The following is a 21,551-nucleotide window of genomic DNA, read 5'->3' on the forward strand; positions in this document are numbered from 1 at the left end:
ACACGTGGTTTGAAACTTCCATTATAGTCCAAAAATAATTTTTACCAGTACTAATGCACCTACACAAAAAGGATACAAACCAAAATCCTTATTTATAATATCCAAAGATGTACTAGAATTTTCCATTTTATGTTCATACATCTACTAGTAAAAAGGGAACACTTACTATAAACTTAATTTACTCTGGATCAACAAGAATAATACAACAGATATTAGAAATAACATGCCTCAGTTCTTGTGTGTCAAGATTGAAACATACAAGTTAAACATATTCCCTACTTTAACTTATTTCAGTATCTTGTACTTTAGAGGCTTGTTTTAACAATAGAACATACTCAGTATTTCTTAACTGCTGCACTTATATTTTGATGAAGAAAATTTTTATTATAACCTCTGTCAAGAAATAATCTAATTCTATCATTGATGTTAGAAATATTTGCTCACTAATTAACCTTGAAATTCTGATAGCTTGCCCCATTTTTGATGTACAGTGAATGTCCACTAGAATCATGTGAGTTCATGGTAATGAAAGTGTTTTTCTTTACATTCTAGAATGTAGTACTTTATTAGCATTCTCCACGTGTAGAGCTATACCCAGAAACGTAATGGATGTGTTTGCAAATGATGTATCATCTTCAAAAATTCAGTTGCCTAATTTAAATAAATAATTTTGTAAAAATTATTCTGCTCACCATACCATACAATAAATATGCTATACTAAGCACTTAAATAAGGATACATGTTCTATAAAATTATTTTTTAAAAACAAACATTCTCCACTGGGCCATTATAATCTTTGCATATGATGGGGCCATATTAGCTTCGATGGCAGCATCTCATATTAGATGATACACTCATTAACAATGTGGAAAATGTATTATTTAAAAACATTTTAGTTAAAATACTTATCAACCTTTCTATTTCTGAACACTGTATTCATACTTAAATAAAAATGCTAACTTTTTTTTTCTTTGCGTAAAGGATTACAAAATTATAAAGCTTCAATATCTGGCAATAGTCAAGTGCACAGCAGAAAAATAGTGCCCATGGCCTTAAATACACCTACAGAGAGCCGGGATTATGCCAGGTATCAGCAGTGGAAATGCAGTGAGCACTGGGCAATGGCTTTATTAATGATCTGTGTGAACCATTACCATCTTTGCAGTATCTAGGGAGCATTGCCTAAAGGTCAGCATGCATTATTATCTCCACGCTATAGCACACATCTACATGTTGTACAAGTTACAAAAGCATGTACTTTATACTAAACACAACACATATTACCCGGGCCTCCGTTGACAATGTGTATTGCCCAACCAAAGCTTCCTGGTAAAAAAAAACAAATAAATATACAATTAAGTACTTCACCTGGCCTCATACATTTGGGTATTGAGGTTGTGGGCATGGTCCTTCTTGCTTCTCTGTGCCTTCAGTTAATTTGCAGCAGACTCAAGTCTCTGAAGCTGAATTTCAATTCATCCATGTGTCCCCAACCAAATGTACCATAGGAAATGTCTTACCACCTAGCAGCTTGAACTCCTGCTTTCATTATTACTTACTGTCATTAGAGCTTGATGCTCTTCCTGTTTAAGGTTACAAAATTATTTCTGAGATCTGCCCTTTATTATTTTTCAATCACTGCAAAAGCCGGGGACCCTGGATCAAATGTACTTCTTTTAAAATGCAGTTTGTCTGTGATACTGACACATAAGTATATAAATGTTGATTCAATTTTATGGCATACAGTTTGAAATCACATACGATACCAAGTAAATCGGCTTGCTTAGTGGATATGAAGGTCAGCCCAGTATTCAAAATACTCTAGTAAAAGCATAACCATTCAAATCAAATTAGTAATAAAATGGTCTTCAGAGCATGAATTTAAACTAAGACTGCTCTTGGTCAGTACACAGTTATGAAGTGCAAAAACACATTTTGATATTTTTCTGGTCATTCACCATATTCCACTGTTTCCTCAAAATGTTCCAGTTGCTCATGCACAACTGAGTTGTTATCTGGAATCAAAGCCAGGGCCTGTTTAACATAGCCACTTTGAGAGGAACAAATATGATACAGCATATTATAGTGAAGAACAACATTGCTCACTACCACATCAATCCTGATGCCTTTGATTGTAAATCTTCCAGTAATTTTGAAAATTCTATTGTTATCTGTTTCTGTCTGGCCATTGTGCTTGGTCTTTTCTACCCATCCCATTCCCAGCCATCCTTCAATACCTCCCCCACCAACCCTTGTTTTATAAAGCTTACAAAATGGGAAATTTACTGCCACAAAAAGACCTTTACTTACCCTCACTTTGCGTACCTTATGGTTAACCTATGTTTGCCTCTGTTTACCATTTTGTTCTGGTTTCTTACTTTGCTGTCTATGCCATTTCCTCCTCGTTATATGCTGAGCAGGGTTGCCACTGTGCTGTGCATACCCACATTGGTTTCTCTGTTAGCTACTGCACTCCCATCTTGCGCAAGGTTGGTTCTAGTTGCAGCTCTACATCTTTGAACTGTATGCGGGAACATGCGCTGACATGGCCATGCTAGACTGCCTTAGCTGTGATATATATAACATCAGTCATGCACACTACTGCTGCACTCCTCCTGTTGTACAGTAAAACATCAATGTTTATCCCATTACTGCTTTGTCCCTATTTTATTAAGTGGGTCCTTGCTCAGTATACAGGAGTATCCCCTGCTTACTGTACATGTCTGGTTAGATCTGCAGTGCTTCACCTAGTAACTTTCTACACCACCTTAGTAATGGGTGCAAACCCTAACCCTAACACTTCCCCTTCTTTGAACCCTAACCCCACACCTTTCCTTTAAAAAACCTTCTCATAATACCACCACTATACAAACACACTCTGACACAAAAACACATGCAAACACACACTAACAATACTGTACCTATCACCTTATCTATCACTGAATCTAACCCTAAAATATGGACACTACCACATAAACATATAACACCTATCCCCGCACTTATCCCAGACCCTAGCCTTAACTCTCAAACACACACAAACACTCTCACCTCCTCCAAACCCAACTCAGCTGGTTTGACGATACATACTCTCAACATTTTGACCGTTCTGCTATCCACATGTTCAGTGTAAAGCACCACCACTAGCACTCATTAACAAAATAGACATTTGACAAAATTATAGAAAACCATGCATATGTGTGTGTGTGTGTGTGTGTGTGTGTGTGTGTGTGTGTGTGTGTGTGTGTGTGTGTGTGTGTGTGTGTGTGCAATATTTATCTATCTGTCAATCTATATTTACAAAAATAGAGAGGTGTGATGTGATACGTGTTTATGTGTAAACTGACTGACACAGCTTTCTCATACTACAGATCACCCTGCATTGCAAAGTACATGAGCTCTCATGTTGTATGCCCCTCCCGTGCCACACCCATTGTTCATGTCACTCAGACTGCTCTTGCTATGTGGGATGCACATTGCTGTATGGTATGCCCTATACTAGTCTGTCTATAGTCCATATGGTTCAGATGCATTTCACTGACTTTGGCCCACTTGTTCTACTGGTTTAATTTCTCCAAGTTTTTTGGATTTTCAATACCATGGACCCCATTCCTAAATCAGTGTACAATTATTTTTATTTTATTTTACATTTGTTTACTGGGAAAGTCCGACTGGAGCAAGGTCTATTTACAGCGGAGGCCCGGGGAGAAAAACTCCATAACATAATGGTACAAATACAACAAATGACAATTTCTGTACAGAGGCATATATACAATCAGAGCTCCATGTCTTTATATGACAACACAATCCACGAATGACAGAAAATTTTTATACAGTGGCATATATACAGTCTAGGAGATTTTTTGCACCATAGTTTGATTTGAACAAGCTTGATATATATATATATATATATATATATATATATATAGCAAAACTTTTAATTCCCTATTGGCAGTACAAAGCATAAAAATGAAGGAATGGAATCTGGAAAATAATGCTACTCAGGAGATATGTAATAGCGTGAGAAATAGTTTGTAGGACAGTAGTTCCTGATAGGAAATACAGAATAACTGAGGTAAGCAAAGGAGATGAGGTGTGGCAAGTTAGAAGGAGAGCAGAAAAGTATGTGACACAGGGACAGAGCCATGATTGCAAGAGGTGTGACTTTAGTGATTTCTTGAAAAGTGAGATGGATGGTGCAGAGGAGATACTTTGGGGGAGGTCATTCCATTCCCTAGCAATGGTGTGTGAGAACAGACTTTTCCCTGCAGTGTTATTGGCTTTGGTTATGCAGAGCAGGGTTTTGTTGGATGAGCGTAGAGGGCAATTTGCAGAATATTGGTTTAGAAGTTGGTTTAGGGCTGGGGTTTTCAGAGGGTTCCTTATTATGTTGAAGGTGAGGACTAATTGGTGATAGCTAATTAGTTGAGGGAGTTCTAACCACTGTAGTTGCTTAGAGCTTATGAAATTAGTATTGTTTCAGTCTTTGATGTTAGCCAGGTGTGCTTTTCTCAGCACCTGCAATGCGCCCCAAATTGCCTCCTTCTGCAGTTCATAGAGAGATAGCTGTATAGGTAGCATATTTAAATACCCCTGCTCCTACTACTGTCGGACCTGTCTGTGTATTTTAGTTCCACATTGTTCTCATTTCTGCATGCAAATTAAGACATGATATGACTTTATGCCTCTCTGTACATAAGCAATCTCAATGATCAATGCTACATTTGTCCTTTTGCTGGTTTTCTCACTGTTGGTAATGGTTGATCCCACATAATATAAACTTCATCATTCACTATAATGCTTTGTAGTTTATGTTTTCAGTGCTTCTCAGCTACTTATCTATATTGCAGTGTTTGCACAATCCCCAGTGCAACAGACTTGCCATATTATCGTGTCTTTCAGTATACAGACCCCTGCCATGAAAGAGTGACACCCAGCAAGATGTTCTACCACTGAATGCTAGCTTCAATTATCTAACCTATATTCTGATATTTCTGTTGCACCATCTTTGTTACAGTGATATAGCGATGCAACATTGCTTCCATTTTGGAGATGAATTTTCTGATGGACAGGGATTTGTTGAATGTGTGTTGCTTAATGCTGGGATACCTACCTGTTGGGAGATTTGTGCTACCAGACTTAGGATTCTGTATAGGAATTATAGCATTTTGGTGTTTTTTTTTTTTTTTTTTTGTGAATGACTTGCAGTAGTCATGACAGAGCAACTCAATGACTCATTGCATTTGTCTGCTACTGCTTGGTAACTTAAGTAGTTACATGATGCAGCATCTCTAGTTTCTGTTGAGTAGTCTGAATTACTTTGGAACTTTGTCTTAATATTTGGTCCTCGCTGTTTGAACACCCATAGGTAGTCCACCATGCATGATATAAGAAAATAAGTTCCACATGGAGAACTTTACTGTTACATGCAGTATACCATCTATATTATATAATAAAGGCTCAAACACACACTGCAGCAAGCAGAGGTGTAACTAGTTATTATTCCATCTGATGCCATTCCCGGCTCCTCTCCTAGGACATGACAAACAAAAATAAAAAAAAGCTCCTCTCTTTGGATATGAGAAGCAGAAAAAAAAGAATCTCCTGGCTCTTTTCTCCATTGTAACTACAGCAAATGGCTTGCTACATTTGTAGCAAGAAGCTGCTATAATTTATATAGCAATTTGGCATGACTTAGTGGTAAATCACTTTGTTTATGGTGTGCAGGGACCTGGGTTCGAGCCTTGCAGAGGCTGTTTAGTTGAATGGGAGGGTGGCCTAATGGTTAAGGTGTTTGCCTTATAAGCAGAAGGTGCAGTTTGAGTCTCACAGGGGATAATTGGCTAGGCTTAAAATGGCTCGCAAGGGCAGTTAGCTTAGTACAAATCTATGAACTAATCTATGAACCTATAACACACACAGCACTATAGTTCATCAGTTTTGACCTCAAATGGAACACCGACATGAAATATACATTGAAGACTGGTCATAGTTTGTGCCCTTCTTAAATGCTGTGTTTGTTTTTAACCTTATTTTTACCAAGAGATAGACAGGATAAAGTAAGGCAAAGCAAGGAAAAAAAGGTATACAGCATTCAGAAGAATCCATAGAAAGAAAGAAAAGCTACATGAACTTAAAATAAGCAGTCATAAAGAATGGTGGCAGAAGGGATATTTCACAGAAACACTTCAAGGAAGTACAGAGATTCGTCATATGTTTACTGTTTCAAAAATGCAACATTCATGAAAAAGAAGACACAATTTGAAAACATAAAGAGGAATGCTGAAGGGAGATATGAGAAAGTGATGCCACAAAGGAAGCATAACAGGTGATTACAACAGCCTTAATGAAAAAATGATAGCATTGACATAAGGCTGTGTTTGTAGGTTTGGAGGTAGAAAAAGACATGAGCTGTAAGCAGCTGGTTATGTAGAGTCAGTAGTTTATTCAGAAAATAGGGAAATGGGGATATTAGGTGGATGAGGAATCATTAGCTTACTATCAACGTTCATGCCATCATGTAGTGAAATGAAAACAGGACTGGCTCTGTGTAATTTCTTTATGATATGGTGTTGGTAATGGATTTATCTAATACTGTGCCACTTGTTGTAGTCCTCAGCCCCACTATACTGGGGGTCTTCTCTGAGGGCATTATGCACAAAAACAAATCCAGGATGATCCTGTTAGTGGATGAAACCAAGCTGGGCACTGTATCCAAAGTTGGTAAATATCTGCCCTAGAATATTGTCCGCAATGATGAAAATGGCAGATAATAATTGCCCAGAATATTATTTACAATAATGAGAATGACCAGAGAAAAGCTGTCAAAAACTGTAAGATGATATAGAATGGAACAGTTCCAGTAAAATATATATCTCTGTTGGGGTCAGCCTTCATTTCAATGGAAAAGGAAATACTTTAGACAAACCATGCTCAGAAATAGTATACAAGGCTCTTAGAACACCAGCACAAATTCAATATTACTAGAGCTGGTCCGCTCTCTTTATAGTGCCTTCATAATATGTAACTGGAGTCTAGTATCTGGATACTGAACTAATATGCACAGAAAATTAAAGAAATCATTAGCTTTGAGAATTTAGATTGTTGGCCGACATTGAGTATAACCTTAATTCATCATCATTGCATCAACCTCCCCCCCCCCCTTCCCGTATTAACAAGGGGGCAGGGTATCACACCAATCTTAGTCAATGTAACCAAATCATACACAGCCAATGTTTACACCACTGAGTGGTTAGACTTCCTTAAACATGTTTAACCATGGGAAAATAAAGATTAGGGAATATGTTATGGACAGTCAGCATGCCGTGTGTGGGAGTGAATGGAATAACTGGAATGGGCAGCATACATGAGAATGATGGATAGCAGAGAAGGACAACAAATTCAGGCATGATGACACAGAGCACATCTTCACAAAGTATATGGTGGACACATAAATTCACATGTATGCAGATTCATAACTGTGGTTTATGACTTTCAAACCATATGACACAGAACACATTCTACCCAGAGTACATAGGGATGTGGAATGAATCACCTTCTTCATTCATCAACTTGGAGTCAAAATATTGGTTAGTCATTATGAACAGTGAAAGAAAAATGGGAGACTAAATGCACTCACCAGAGAATCTTAGTTTAGTAGGTATCTTTTCAGTGACCACTTTAATATTACAAGGGTGAAAAGTTTAAGTTCCTTAGTCAGTGTCCTCAGATATCTGTGCCACTTTCTCTTAAAGAAATTTCTACACATATGTAACAGTGGGATTTTTAGTTCAGAGCCAATAGAGAAATACCATGTTTCCCTTATTTGAGATGGAAAACATAATTACTGAAATGTCTATATTTAATTTAGATTTATACAGAGCTGCAGCTAGTGATTCTGGTTTGCTGTACCATCCCAGTGACTGGCACTCCCTCAAAAAAAAAAAGGTCCTCTCATACTTAAAGGCAAAAATCTCTCTCTCTACTTTTAACAATGTAGCAATATTGTTACAATATTTGGCACACACAAAGTCAAACTCAAAGTAAACTTTATTGTTGATCAGATATACACAGCAGTGCAACCTGAACAAAATTACGTTGCTTTGGTCCCTGTGCAACACATAACAATGAACACATAGTTTGAATGTCAATAAGAGTAATGCACATACAGTAATAATCAAAATATTAGCAACACAACAGATTACCACAATTGGACAAGATGACATTAGACAACATTATACTAGTAGGTATTGCAAGGCTATGACTTCACACTGTGATTGCTTAGAATATTACACTTCATCAGTTGTAGTATGATATATTGGGTCTATATCAGAACATCGAAGTATTAAAACTTTGAATGTTCTGATATCGAACACTATTCAGTGAATGCTAAGAATAGCGAAGCTGCAGAACAGCAAATTCTTTCCTCGGGAAAGAATTTGGTTGTCCGTTTCTGTGGCTTTGCTATTCTTAGCGCTGTGGTAGAAAGTTACGGGTTGGGTTCAGGTAAGTGTACGATTGTTTGTATGTTAGGGTTAGGGGCGGGTTAAGTGAGTTAGGGATAGGGCACAGGTTAGGCGTGTGTGCGATAGTGACAGACTTTAGGGTTAGGGGTGGTTTAAGTGAGTTAGGGTTAGGGCGCCGGTTAGGTGAGTGTGCGATAGTGACGGACCTTAGGGTTAGGGGTTTGGGTTAAGGTAAGTGGGTAGATAGTAGTGTATGTTTAGTTTAGTGTAGCGTTAGATGTAGGAATTTAAGTGCATTGTGTGGTTGCTGTTTGTTTGATGTGCTTGTGCTGTGTGTATGTGTTTCGGAGCAGCAAATTTTTTCCATGGGAAAAAATTTGCTGTTCTGAATGTTTGATATTTTCACGTTTAGATGTTTTGGGGCCGATGAAATAGTGTTCGCTATTTTCATCTTTCGGTAACATGATATAAATGTAATATATTATTCATATTGCACATGTATGGAGTGGTGACTCACTCATGACTATTGCACATTCAGGAAGTAATAGCATAAGAAATCAGGCTAAATGTACCAGTTATTGAAGCAATTTGCCACAGTGATTAATATAGCTGACACTTCACAGCAAGTGGCATATTGATCTAATTATTATCTGTCATGCCTGGCATTCAAGTTCAGCAGTGTTATGGATAGAGGGAAGAAGCTCCTAGTCAGTCTTGATGTTTTGCAATGTAAACTGCGATACTGCCTGCCCGAGAAAGCAGAAGTACTTGCCATGGGCAGGGTGAGTGGGATCATTGATCATCTTCCTAGCTCTTCTCACACACTGAGTCTCGTGCAGATCGACCATGGATGGGAGCGAGCTAAAAAAGATCTTTTCACCTGTCCTCACTACCCTCGGGAGAGCCCTGTGGTCAGATGCTTTGCAGTTAATATACCAAACTATGATGTTATTTAAGAGGATGATCTCAATGGTCCCCCTGTAGAAGGCTTTGAGGATAGACTGAGACAGGTTTGCCTTCCTTAGTTTCCATAGGAAGTGCAGGCATTGTTGTGCTTTCTTCACTATGTGGTTAATATGAGTTGACCAGGATAGATCATTTGAGATGTGCACCACCAGGACCTTGGTGTTTTTGACTCTTTCCACCTCCACCCCCTTAATTTCCAGAGGCCAAAGTATCGCCTGAGTCCTCCTGAAGTCATGAAGTGTTTCAGTCTTGACCACAAAAGCAGTATTGGAAAAGAATGTCACTATTAACTACCAACAGATCAGCATGTGCAGATCATGTCTCCTAGCACCCTTGCACTCTGTGTCACTGTCCTTTATCCCATCCTATCTATGCCTCTGCATTTCTATTTATATATTTGCAAACTGGGGTATAGGGCTGAGCTTAATGGACCAGTTTTCTTGCTCATCCCAGGATGTACACCAAAAGAGCAAACAAGATTATATAACTAACAAAAGTAAGTAAGAATAATACACTCAACAGCTAACAAGATTAAACAAGCATTTTAGATCTTCAATAGGTATAACATATTTACAGTAGAAATAGTCTTTGGCTGATGACTCTGTGTGATAAGTCTGTTGCTCCAAGGTACATACTCATTGGCAAAGGAAACTATTTAATGTATAGAAAATATGGGGAGGGGGTTATAATAACAGTATAACAAGGGGATACATCCACCACCTTTACGCCCCATAGTGTCTGGGAAGCTCTGGGTTACGGAGAATGCCTCCCTGTTTGTGCAATCGAAATTAGGTCCTTTAGTTGGCAATATACCTACTATCTTGAAAAATTCCTTTAATCTGTTGATGGATTTGAAGGATGTTTCGTTGCTTAAAAATCTAAGACATGATACGCTGATGGTTGCATTGGATATAAAAAGCTTGTTCACTAGTATACCTAATGAGTTTGGAATTGATGCTGTTAGGAGCTGTTTGACTGAGCTTAGTAATTTGGCAAATGATGATCAGATGACAATTTGTACCCTTCTGGATATAATACTGAACAACAATATTTTTCTGTTTCAGGAAAAAATATATAGGCAGACATGGGGGGTGGCCATGGGCACCCCCTGTGCCAATGCCTATGCTAACCTAGCAGTATATCAATGGGAAAAGATGTTCATTTTTGATGATGAAAGATACAAAAATAATGTCATTCTGTACAGACGTTTTGTAGATGACATTCTTCTTTTTTGGAATGGTGATGCTAAATCATTAGATGACTTTGTTGACTTCATGGGCTCAACAACTACCTTCCTAGAATTTACATATGAATGTTCCACTAGTAAAGTTAATTTTCTTGACATTACCATCAGTAAGGATGACCTGAGTGAAATTACAACATCACTATTCAGGAAGCCTTGTTGGAGGAATGGCATTCTCCATTTTGAGAGTATGCACCCTAGGCATATTATTCCCAATGTGGTTAAAAATCAAATGTATAGGGTAGCTAGATTATGTAGTAGCCCAGAGGATATGAGTTATCAAATGGACTTCCAGGAAAATTGTCTTACTGATAGGGGATACCCATCCCAATTAGTTTCAAACCAAAGAAATAACATCTTAGGTACAACTAGACCAGCACAGAAGGAATGGCGGTATAGTAGCCCGCCAGGAAATAATAAAGGGAAAATCCAATATGACATTAGGTATACAAGTGACATAGGGCATTTAGAAAATATTATTAAAAACAACTGGAAGCTATTAAGCATGGACAAGGACCTATCTAGGATAGTAGGGGATAGGCCAAGTTTTAGATACAATAATTGCTTGAATCTAAAAAGGTTATTGTGTAGGGAGAAGGTGAAGATTGAGCCTATAGACATCAGGGTAAACTATAGACAAGGTACCTTTCCATGCAGGAAATGTTGTGTGTGTAAATATATTTCCACTGTCCAAAGACTTGAACTCGCAGATATAGGTGTAGTGTTTGAGCCAAGATTCTATGTGACATGTCGGTCAATGTTGTTTATCTAGCCTTATGCGAACCTTGTGGGGCCTATTACGTGGGCATGACCACGCACGGGTTCAAGGACCGCATTTACAATCACGTGTATGACATTAGAAAAGGAAATACTACCAATGTGTTGGCTAGACATTGCCAACAGTTCCCGTCCCACATTTTCAAATTTAGGGTTTTGCAGTTGCTACATCATAATAGAAGAGAAGGAGATATAGTAGGTGCTTTAGAGTTGAGCGAATTAAAATGGATTCTTAACCTTAGGGCACACATAGAACCAGGTCTGAATTCAGCTTTAAATATCAGACCTGCCCTACTGGGCAATATATGAAATTATTTTAATACCGTGATTTATTGGCCTTTTTAAATATGTTTGATGGAGTTATTTATTATATCATGGTTATATACAGGACTTATTATATGGTCTTTTTATTTTTGATCTCTGTCCCCCTTTTTTCAGTTTTTCTTTGCTTGTCCTTTCCCATCCTTCCCTCTGAGTTGTTATATATTTGTTTACATATGCTTAGTCCCTTATTTAGGGTTTTGTACATAATTAGGCTGTTGTTCCAATATACATGGTTTTATGAATGTTTATAATATGCGACTAATCAAATTGTGTAATAGGTTGCAAGACTTGTATTTAAAATACAACGTATATGCATTTATTACTAAGTGTATGTTTCCTCAAGCACTGTTTGAAACAATGCTGATGGTTTTTAAAATTTGGCTATCTTTTTAAATGCTGATAGTTTTTTCTAATTGCTTGATTTAATTGTTTAATTAGGGTGGATATTCTATATATAAAGATTAGGATCTGCCTTTTGTATTGTAACCTGAGGAAGCGCACTAGGTTGGTGCGTGAAAGCGCTTGTTCTCTCTCCCAATAAACTGCTCAATTGTTTATAGTGTTTCGTGGTGGTTCCTTGCAAGTCTACAAGATAAGATTATATAACTAACAAAAGTAAGTAAGAATAATACACTCAAAAGCTAACAAGATTAAACAAGCATTTTAGATCTTCAATAGGTATAACATATTTACAGTAGAAATAGTCTTTGGCTGATGACTCTGTGTGATAAGTCTGTTGCTCCAAGGTACATACTCACTGGCAAAGGAAACTATTTAATGTATAGAAAATATGGGGAGGGGGTTATAATAACAGTAGTACAGATTTATAGGGTCATAGATTCAGTATTGTGTACTAGGTTGATGACCACAAGGACCTTTTTAAGCCTAGCCATGCATTCCAAATCTCTGATAAGTTCTGGTACCCTTGATAAGTGTAAGCAGAGTCTTAGGAGATGAAACATTTGCAAGCAGAGTTGAACCATTAACAGGCTCCCTGTGTCCATTAGAGACATAGGTGCCAAACCAGGGATGAATTTCCTGTCTCCCATCCAATTGTCCTAGTTGCACTTGAATTAGGTTAGGTAAGAACTCTATCTCGCATGGATGGGAAGCCTGTCTCAGAGATGGGGTAGTCTCTGGGATACATACCTGTTTCTCCAGCAGGTCCTATTTATATCACAGGCAAGGTTTAAGTCTTTAGGATGGGTAATTCTGGTGCTGTTTATTTTGTGAATATGCAGGAGTCCATCAGAGTTGGATCTGACAATATCTTGTATGCCAGGCATAGATCTCCCCTCAACAGCCTGTAGGAGACAGAAAACAGAGATAGGGTATTGAGGTTGGTCTGCACAGGGCATGTTACTTACATCCTGTATTATTTTAGTGAGGAATGTTTCAACTGTTGCATGTGCCTGTTCAGAAAAATACTAAAGGGGGCATTGTACTCAATGATAGCTCTGATGACTGATGAATTACATTGGAATAATGACGTTCTTGGACCTAGATACCATACCTTTGTTTGTATGTTGTACAACATAGAATGATTTCCTCACTACTGTATACATGTGGTGGTTGAATTCTAGATTACTGTCTATGTGTGTCCCCAAGTCCCTGACTACTGGGTCAGCTCTTATTGGTGTGTGTCAATATGATAGTTACCAGGGGTGGATGACTTCCCAAAAATACTATTATGCATTTTGTGGCATTTAGTTTTAGTCCAAAGCTCTGACACCAGTTGTTTGTGTCAGCCCTTCCTGGAGAACATTTGTGTTGGTGGGGGCTTCAACTACAGCTGCTAATTTACAACTATCTGCAAATTTAGTTAGCCAGAGGCCACTGACATTGCCCTTGACTTCAGAGAAGTAAATGCCAAAAAGGAACAGTCCCAGGACTGATTACTAAGGGACTCTGCTTATGGCTGGCCTCTTTGTAGAGGTGGACTCCCCAATTTTAACTTTCTGGGTCCTGTCTGTGAGCCAGCTGACTATGCATTAGGTGACATAAGACTCTGTACCTAATCTCTTGTCAAATGCCTTAACCAGATTAAGGTAGGCAGTGTGAATGATTTGCCTTCATCCACTGCTTTGCTGACCTTCTCAAAGAAGTCCACCAGGTTCATAGGTTCATAGGTAGGTACTAGGCTATCAGCCCTAGGGACTATACAAGCCCAGCCAAAAAAGTACCCTGGCTTTCTCCACCCAAGAAAATTATTTTCCTGTGCCCCTGTTGAGCAGAGCCACAGAGGTGATCCCAGGGTGAATTTCCTATTTCCCATCCAATCATCAAGATTTTTCTTGAAGAGTGCTAATGAGGAGCTTTGTTTGATATAGATAGGTAGTTTGTTCCAGAGTATGGGAAGTCTCAGAGATAGGACTCTAGCTCTCCAGCATGTTCTGTTTATTGTGGTAACAATGTTTAGGTCCCTAGAGCGTGTAGCTTGGAGGGATTGGGATTTCTTTAAGTGGAGCATGTCCAACAGTTTTGGGTTTGACATAGCTTTGTATGTTAGGCAGAGATCTCCTCTGAGTAGGCAATATGCGGCGGAGTAAAGCTGGAGTTTTTTTAGATGGTCTGCGTAGGGCGTCTGTTTGAGGCCGGTAATCCTCTGTGAGGTATTTCTGTGGCCTTTCCAGTTGTTGTAGATGTCTTGTGAGGTACATACCAAAAGGGTCTAATGAGTGATGAGTAGAGGGGAACAATGACATCTTTTTTCCTGAATGAGAAACCTGCCACATAGAAGGATTTCCTGACTACTGTGGTGATGTGATTATCAAAGGAGAGACTACTATCCACCTGTGTCCAAAGGTCTCTTATCAAACTTTCGGTGTTAAGTAGACTACCACCTATGTGGTAGCTAATGGGTACAGAGTTTATATCAAAGGGGATGACAATGCACCTTTTGACATTGAGCTTGAGGACATGGCTTTGACACCAGGCATCTGTCTCAGTGAGGCCCTTTTGTAGGATGTCCACATCGTTAGGGGTTTCAATTATGGCTCCTAGTTTGCAATCATCTGCGAACTTCATTAGCCAAAGACCTTCTGTGTTAGCCTGTACTTCAGAAATGTAGATACAAAACAGGAAAGGACCCAGGACTGAACCCTGTGGTACTCCACTTGTCACTGGTCTGAAATTGGATTTGGAGTCTGCTACTTTCACAGTGTGGGTTCTGTCAGTGAGCCAGTTGGAAACCCATCTTGTGACATTGGGATTTATACCTAGTTTAGTGAGGTTATCTATAATTTCAGAGTGGGGGATGGTGTCAACAGCCTTGGCAAGATCTAGATAGGCTGTGTGAACCACCTTACCCTCATCTATGGCTTTGGTGACTGCTTCAAAGATGTCAATCAAGTTTAGGAGACATGATCTGCCTTTTACAAACCCAAACTGGGTGGGGTCCACAGTTTGGAGATTACCAGTGTCTTTGTTTATAAGTTCCATGATGATACGTTCCATGGCCTTGCAGACCAGGCTCATTAGGCTAATGAGGCGGTAGTTCCCAGGGTCCGTGGTGGCTCCCCCTTTGTGGAGTGGGATAACCATCACTGTGCTCCATTCAGTGGGCACAAAGCCTGAGGTGAGGCTATGATTGAACATGGTGCTTAGGTGGGGTGCCAGTTCATTCTGTAGTTCATGTAGAATGTAGCCTCAGATGTTGTCAGGTCCCATGGATGCTGCGTTCTTGATTTTGGAGAGTGTGTTTTTTACCTGTGCAGCCGTGATTACAGGAACTTTGCATTCTTCCTGTATAGAGATGGGCCATTTAGGGGGTGGGGGGAGTTAGCACTGAACCTATCTGCCAGGATGTTGGCAATATCAGTTGATTTTGTATTTTTAGTGCCATTGTGTTGTAACTCAGAGCAGATCTGATTGTTGCCATTGAGGTTCTTGACATAGCTATAGAATGCTTTGTGGTTGTCTTTAGAATCAGTGGCAATTCTGTTTTCATAACTGGCTTTGAAGGATTTTATGAGGGATCTCAGCTTCTTACTGTGGCAGACCAGGGAGTTCTTCCAGTCATGGGATTGTACTCTTTTTTTTTTTTTGCAACAGTTTCTTTCTTCTGTTGTAGAGTTTGTTTATGGCAGGGGACCACCAGATTGGCTTCCTTTTTTTGGAGGATAGCATCTTGGTTCTGTTAGGGATTGCATGATCCATGCACTCGTGTAAGTGCTTATAAAGTGCATTTGTGTAGGATTCAGCAGTTGTACCTCTATTGTCCTTCTGCATGGGTGTCGTGAAGTTTGCCACTTCTGTCTTAAGAAGAGTGAAGTTGGCTTTGGAGAGATTTTTTACGGTGGTTTCCCTAATTGGGGGTGGGGGCAGGATATGGATGTCTAGGCTGATTAGCTTGTGGTCAGATCTGGTTGAATAGGCTTGACCTGCCCTGGACAAAACCAGACTAAGTTGCATCCAGCGTCTAGAGATTTCCTATGTAATTACTGATCATTTCCATGGCTTTGCATATGAAACTAGGGAGACCTATGGTTCTGTACTTTTCAGGGTTTGTAGATGGCCCACCTTTATGCAGAGTGATGACTGTTGCTGTTCTCTATTCATGAGGCATGAAGCCTGTTTGAGACTACAGTTAAATAGCAATTGCAGAGGACCTGATAAATCAGATTTCACGCAATTTAGAAGGCATCCTGGGATATTGTCTGGGCCCATTGATACAGTATTCTTGGCCTTCAAAAGAGCATTTAGGACCTGTTCCCTAGTGATGGCAGGTAGAATTATATTTGATGATATTTCCTGAAGGAAGGTTGAGGGGGGATGGAGGGGTAAAGTTGGAGCTGGACTTGTCAGCCAGTAGGTTTACCATATATACTGACTCAGTATAAGTGACTCCATTAACAATGAGGTCTGCACACAATTGTGTATTGCCTTTGAGGTTGGGGCCTAGCTAAAGCATGCCTTCTGGTTGTCCTTGGTCTGGGAGGCTAAATTTACTTCAAATTTGGCTTTGGTAGACTTTATTTGTCCTTTGAGTTGTTTGTTTAGTTTGATGAGATTGCTTTTACCCTGCTGGGTGCTGCACCTCCTAATTTTTGCCATGATTTTCTTCCTTCAGTTATATGGCTTATTGATGACGTGATTCCACCAGAGTGGCTTGTTTTTTCTAGTTAGTTCAGTGCTTCTTCTGGTGGGCACAGTTGTCTCTATGCAGCTAAAAGCATGCTTATAAAGGGTTTCTGTGAAGAGTTCCACATAGGCAGCAGTGTTCTCAGGGTTTATGGGGGCTTACAATTTTGTTAGGTTATCACTTAATAGTAGGAAGTTAGCTGTAGAGTAGTTCCAAGGGTAGCCTGGGTCCCAGGTTTTATTTTTACTTCAAGGGAGACCATTTTGTGGTCTGACCTTACCAGAGAAGACATTACACTAGGGAATGGGCAGTACTCTCACATACTAGTGTGGACCAGATCCTGTATGGTGCACCGATAATCTGATCCAGGGAATTTGTATTTATGAAAATCCAGGAATCTCTGCACCTGTATGTTTGGTATCATATATGATTCCTAATTAATAGTGGAGTAACTAAATTTGCCCATGAATATAGTATTGGGTTGGATGGTGAGTGTTTTCAATATGTTTAAAAACATGGTATGAGTTTCCTGGATCATAGAGGGGAACCTATAATTTGCAAGGAAGTGATATTAGATTTGTGCCTAAGGTGATTTGACTTTGGAGAAGCATGAGTGCATTGTCCTGTTTGACACCTCCACCTTTCCCTGTCTGTGTAGGAGCTGGTCTAAATGTGTAGAAGGCATTATAACTTGGCACTGTTGGTTTGCTCTCCACAGCTTTAAACCATATCTCAGTGACCACATAGATGTCAGCATTATCTAGGATGAAGAGACCCTCTGAGGAGTAGAGTTTTTTTGTTCAGACTCCTAAAATTGAACTGTAACACCTTTAGATTTTCTTGGTTTTGATTTGCTATGTCAGAAGTACTTTCAGTTTGACATTACCTTAAAAAGGCACTATGGGGGAGAACAATGTCTTAGTTAATATTTGAAAGCCTAGAGGGGAGAGGTGCAGACCATCCCCGACAAAGCAGTATGGTCTGTTGACCATCTCCTTCCATGCTGACATATACTGCACCCCCTTAGAATTACACCAGAAATTAAACCAATTATTAAAGTCAGTCATCTTCCTTGGAGAAGGTAAAATGTTACTCAAAGCTAGGCTCATACCAGTCTGGGACACATATTCTGAGGACTCCATGATAGCTCTCATCATATAGTCTAGGAAGGTATGTTTCAGGTCATTTACACTCACATGGACTTTGACTGAGTCATATTGGTACTTGTGGTCCAATGACCAGAGTGCATGCATAATCTGGTGGATCCTGCCCTCTGATAAGTAACTGTCTGCAATTTTCTCCTTACTCAGCATGTCTCAAAATGGAGTCTCCAATGAGTATAATGTTAGATTGTGTTGTGGCTTGTCTTATGGGCTTAGAAGTTGAGGCTGCATGAGATGTATCTGTATATGTTGATGTGGGTGTTGTTTTGAAAGACTGCACTCTGGGCTGCTGAAGCTAATTGTTATGTGTACTTCATCTAGGGGATATCTGGGGTTTAGGATGGTTACATTTAAGTGCCTCAACATAAGTGGGTCTGTGTATCTCCTTTGAATTGTGTGTGATGGGTGCAGCATGTGTACTACTTTTATGTAAGTGTTTTGCCTCCGCTGATGTTGTGTAAATACATCTCTCACATGCCATATGGTTGTCAGTTAATATGAGACAATTTCTACATTGCCTTAGCATTCCCATATCCACCAAACTAGTAATGGAGTTAGTGGGAAAGTTTATATCCATGGCAACAGACCCTTTTTATTGATTAGACAGTTGAAGTGAGAATATAAAGTAATGTCAGAAGTATCTGATTTGCAGCTCTGGGGCAGTGTTTGTAACTGCACACTAGCTGTACTGCGTGCATATAATACAATGAAAACAGAGAAAGCTGTAGGGGGATAGAAGTAGGCCTAGGATGAAACAAGTTGTGGAGAAATTTGGTTATGGAGAATCAGGTAATGGATTTATTCTGGAAGTATTTTAGTTTGGATATTTGAATAGAAAATGTTTTAATTCTTCATGGAATGTTCTAATGGATGAGATGGACTTAATGTCATCAAGAATGAATTCCCAGATTTTGGCGGTTAGTGGGGAGAATCCATGTTTGGTGCATTTAGGTTGGAAACTGGTGTTTTGGTGCAGGAGGAGAGTGGGGTTGGACAAACACCTAAGATTTTATGCTGACAGGGACCTTGATGGAATCCCTTGTGTGAAAAAGGGAAGCTTTTTTCATTAGTGACATTGAACAGAAGGCTGCCTAGTAGCAGACTGGCGTTTTGGGGTACAGGAAGCATTTTGGCTTTTGATAATAAAAATCAAAGTTGCTCCCTTTTGGGGGGAATATAATGAATCTACAGATGTTATGTGTAGTAGATTTTTTTCATAAGTAAATAAGGTCAGAGTCATATTCCAGTTGTGAAAGTAGGATTCATTTGCCAGTTGCTGCCCTAGCTTTGAGACAAAGAAAGTAGCATATTTTCCTGGTCCAGAAGAGAGGCTTGTTAACTTTAGACTTAGTGACCTTTATATGTTCTTGGAAGTTAAGTGTTGGAACTAACCAGATACTGACGTATCTGTAGAAGAGATTTGTTTCAAGTTAGGTGTTCTGGTTATGGCATAAAAGTCAGGTTGTGAAGTGTTTAGAGAGGTAACAGAGCTGTAGATGACCATCTCATTCACATACAGTACTCTTTTGAGAGGCTGGTGGTGGTCAAAAGGTAGGTTATTCATAAAGAGAAAGAAAGGAACGGAGGAGAGAAAATGAACTCATGTGGTACCCCTTTGGTAATGGTAGTTATTGGTGGGGAGGAGTAGGAGCGTGTGTTAGGTGTCAGATTCTGGCACTTAATAGACAGCTGACTGTTACCTTCTCCTTATTCAACCTAGTGAGTGGGACATCTGTGTGCCTTACTATTGAGTCACCTGTGATTAGTGTATTGGGCAAGGTGTTTAGCCTTAGGAGCTTAGGTTGAAGGGCACACTGTGGAGGTGAGCTATGTGTCCTAAGGTTTGTGCTGTGTTGTGGTGGTAGAGTGTTTTTCTGCCTGGAGGTCTCTGCTGTTTGGGTAAATATCTACTGAGAGCCTACCGAAGGTGGGTGTATTGTTTGTGTTTTTATGTGAGAGCTGTGATAGTGGGTGTTCTGGAGGGCAATGTGTTCCATGTGGTGTGGTGTGGTGCAGGTGCTGACCTTCTCCTCTTGACCAGCTAGTCCGGTCTTGGCTGGAGAGAGCAAAGCTTCCAATTTGGTGATATAAGTGCATCTCTCAAAAGTCTGAATGTTAGGAGGTAAGAGGAGAGGAATGCCTGTGTACATGAGGCAGTTGTTACACTGCCTCAGAATGCCCAAGTGCACCAGGTTTATAGGAGAAAGCACAGGGAACTGCCCTTTAAACATGCCAGGAGAGTGGTCATAACTACTAAGTGCTGGAGCTATTTCCATGAAGAACGACTAGTGCTGATGGCACTTTGGTGTGCTACAATAATAGCTTCAAAAATCTGTTTAAGTGCAAAGCAATTAGGCTATTTGAAGTTCAAAAGAGAAATAACTAGTAAGATCTAAGGGAAAAACTGAAGAGCAGACTTTCTGGCACCAGTAATAGTTTACCTTAGCTTGGCGCCACTGCATGGAGCTTAAACAAGCGCAAACCCATGCAAACGAGGGCTTTTAAACCAGAAAGTTGAAAGGGATGGAATAACTGCCTAAACAGCCAATAAGCTACAATTTCTGTGCCAGAAACCACTCTTCTTGTGGTAGATAGGCTACCTAGTGCTTACCACTCCCACTGATAAGCTAGAAGGCTTCCCTCTAACACAGAAAGGCTTGGGGGGCACAGAAGCTTACAAGCAGCCCTGCAAACAGCAAATCTGTATCTGGACTAGACTAGTTACAGGAAAGACGGGAAACAAGTGCAAACATGTGCTTTTAAACCAGAAAGTTGAAAGAGATGGAAAAACTGCCCAAACGGCAAATAAACTGCAATTTCTTTGCCAGAATCCACTACCCCTGTGGTAGACAGGCTACCTAGTGCTTACCACTCCCACTGATAAGCTAGAAGGCTTCCCTCCAACACAGAAAGGCTTGGGGGGCTCAGAAGCTTACAAACAGTCCTGGATGCAGCAAATCTGTATCTGGACTAGACTAGTTACAGGAAAGATGGGAAACAAGTGCAAACATTGGCTTTTAAACCAGAAAGTTGAAAGAGTTGGAAAAACTGCCCAAACAGCCAATAAACTACAATTTCTGGGCCAAAAGCCACTCCTCTTGTGGTAGATAGGCTACCTAGTGCTTAACACTCCCAATGATAACTAGATGGCTTCCCTCCAACACAGAAAGGCTTGGGGGACTCAGAAACTTAGAAACAGTCCTGGATACATTAAATCTGTATCTGGACTAGATTAGTTACAGGAAAGGCAGGAAACAAGCTTAGAATTTTTTTTTACATAAAAGCAGCTAAAATGGCATTAAAACAATTCAAATGCAGTGCAATCTAGCACACTTGCATGTGTAGCAATATTAAAGCAAACACAGTTTAAATAAATGCAATTTAACTGGAAAATTACTAAAAATAAGTGCAGAAAGCAGTAAATTAGGAAAAAATCAAGATGGAAGCATTTAGAGTATCAAAAAAACAATGCCAGGAAATATATAAATAATTCAGTCATGCAAAAATTAGGACAGTGCAGAAATCTGAACAAT

The sequence above is a fragment of the Protopterus annectens genome, chromosome 14.part0, assembly GCF_019279795.1.
Source record: "Protopterus annectens isolate FY-2018-M chromosome 14.part0, PAN1.0, whole genome shotgun sequence".
Taxonomy (NCBI): Eukaryota; Metazoa; Chordata; order Ceratodontiformes; family Protopteridae; genus Protopterus; species Protopterus annectens.